The sequence below is a fragment of the Halictus rubicundus genome, unplaced genomic scaffold, assembly GCF_050948215.1.
Source record: "Halictus rubicundus isolate RS-2024b unplaced genomic scaffold, iyHalRubi1_principal scaffold0045, whole genome shotgun sequence".
NCBI lineage: Eukaryota > Metazoa > Arthropoda > Insecta > Hymenoptera > Halictidae > Halictus > Halictus rubicundus.
In genome coordinates, this window is record NW_027488586.1 from 1,229,805 (window position 1) to 1,232,322 (window position 2,518).

Below are 2,518 nucleotides of genomic sequence, written 5' to 3' on the forward strand. Positions count from 1 at the left end.
TAAGGAACCGTGAAGGCCCTAAAAACATTTTTTTGTGCCATACACAGCAGGGAACTGTCAACGCGTTCCCGAAAGGCTATCTGGAAATGGTCAAACGCTCGAGATAATGACCCAACCGGGGCGAGCAGAAATATAGTCGAGAACACTGTAGCTCCGTCGACTCAAACCCTACACCCTGGTTTCGAATCTAGCGGCCAAACGTACCCGGTCTCTTCCCGGTCTTGTGTGGGCCGACCTTAAGTCGTCGGCATCCTCGTCGACGTCGACCGCCTCAACAGGCTCCTCGACGGCCTCAACGTCCGCGAGCAGCGAGGCCTCGTTGGGATCGTCGACGAAAGAGGATCGAGCGATCCTGAGCCAACGACAAAGGAGAAATCGTACCAGAGCGCCACAGGACCAGCGCCAGGAACGAGACGACGAGCAAGAGCACGAGGAGGAGCAGGCTGGCTAGCACCAGCAACAGCAGCAACGAGTGCGCAGGCATCACCACTGCCGGCAGCAGGAGTAGCCTAGCAGCCCTACTAGGAGCTCCGAGACTTCCCAAACCTCGTTGACGTCCCCGAGGACCGCCGGTTCCAGGAGGAATTACCAGTTGGAAACTGCTGAAAACGCACATCGCGCGCAGACCAAGTCCGGGGAAAATGCGACGACCGGGCCCTGGAACGCTGGCAGAGAGTCCAGCACGTTCCTGAGTAGCCAGCGAAACGAGCTAAAACATCTAAGTAACGCGGCGCTGGCCTCCTTGCTCCGGGGATACACAGTAACAGGTGATCAGCTGGCCCATCTTGGCTACCCGGTCGAGTGTAGCTATTACCCTGGCTACGCTGCGGTTGTCAACCATCACCAACATCCCCTGGGCTATCGGGCACGCAGCTACCATCACCTGGATGTCAACACCCGCGAATTTGTGCCTGGCAGCGGAACCACCTCCATAGTGGAGAGCGAGGTCGACAGCGGGAACTATAGTGGAAGCTCCGTCGACAGCTCTGCCCTAGAGCAGGAGAGCGCTTCAGATAGCGATAAGAGCTCGGATATCGGCGATTCCTCTTCCTCGTCGTCATCGACGCACTCATCCTCGTATTCGTCCTCATGCTCCTCGTCCGGCTACGGCTACCACCAGTATTAGGAGAGGTCGAGGAGCTATTGAACCCCCGAATCGTATAAACTTGTCGTCGAAGAGAGGCAGTGCGCGAGGTGCCTCAAAAATTTCTATGTCAACCGGCACGATGGCGAATACCTGCAGGAGGATCGGTGCGTATACCATTGGGGAAAGTTCCGGAGCGGAATTGTGAACGGGCTGCAAAGGAACGCCTGGGAGTGTTGCCAGGGCCGGAACAGTTCCAGAGCATGCACCAACGCCAGAATGCACGTTTGGACGGGCCTATCTCCAGGATACAATTGACCGCTGGAGGGGTACGTGTGTACTCAACCTGCCGGGATCGTGCCCTCCGATGGAAACTACGGTGTCTTCGCTCTGGACTGCGAGATGTGCTTCACGCGGCGCGGACTCGAGCTGGCTGAGGTAACTGTGGTCGATATGGATGGAAATGTGGTCTATGACACGCTGGTCAGGCCCGATGCAGAGATTATCGACCAAAATACCAGGTACAGTGGGATCACGGCGAAGGATCTCTCGAGGGCATCGAAACGTCTCAGGGGCATGCAAAGGGACCTCATCAGCTTCGTCCACGCTGAGACGATCCTGATCGGTCACGCCCTGGATTATGCTCTCAGAGCCCTCAGAATCCTTCACTCTACTGTGATCGACACATGAGTGGCGTTCCCTCACTTCCTCGGCTACCCGTTCCGCTGCAGCCTGAAGACACTCACGAGGACGGTGCTGCGACGAGAGATACAGACAATGGAACACGACTCCGTCGAGGACGCCAGGATCGCCATCGACTTAATGTTGAGGACAGTGCAGCATGACTTCTCGTAAAACCTACGGGAGCATAGACACTATAGAGATAATGAGTGAGAGAGAGAGTGAAAGAGAGAGAGAGAGAGAGAGAGAGAATGTGTGTGTGATTATTTATGTACTACTGGGTAACGAGAGAGTACACAATGAGAACAAACTGTCGGAAGGCCTGTCCGAAGGCCTGTCGGAGCCAGAGGACCCTAATTGCGACTACCATCGACGCGATCTCGAGGTGTCTTGATGCACCGCGTTGTTCCTCTCGTTAGCGCCCAACCTCCTCTACTACGGTCTCCGTTAGTCGTCTCCTTCGACTATTTTTTTTATCCACGTCTCGCACGACCCCGTTTTCTCTCTCCGTCGTTCGTCGATGGTTTCCGACGCAGACACTAAAATGGCGCTAACGAGAACACACGAGGGACGCAACATGCGTGCAACTCTCTTCCGACGGTGTTCAGTTCCAAGTGAAGTCTGTGATACGTTACATATACCGAAAAAAAAGAAACTAAATACAGTCGCAATCTCCGCCTCTTCGGGAACGCACGCACTTCGTCGCTCGCACACAGATCAACTCTAACCACGTTATTCATGCGCTCAGTCTCG

At 55.2% G+C, this 2,518-nt stretch overlaps 1 pseudogene; it reads left to right on the forward strand.

Moving 5' to 3' along the window:
• Window positions 1-293: 293 nt before the first annotated feature.
• Window positions 294-1,953, forward strand: LOC143363408 (putative exonuclease GOR pseudogene; annotated as a pseudogene).
• The last annotated feature ends 565 nt before the right edge of the window (window positions 1,954-2,518 follow it).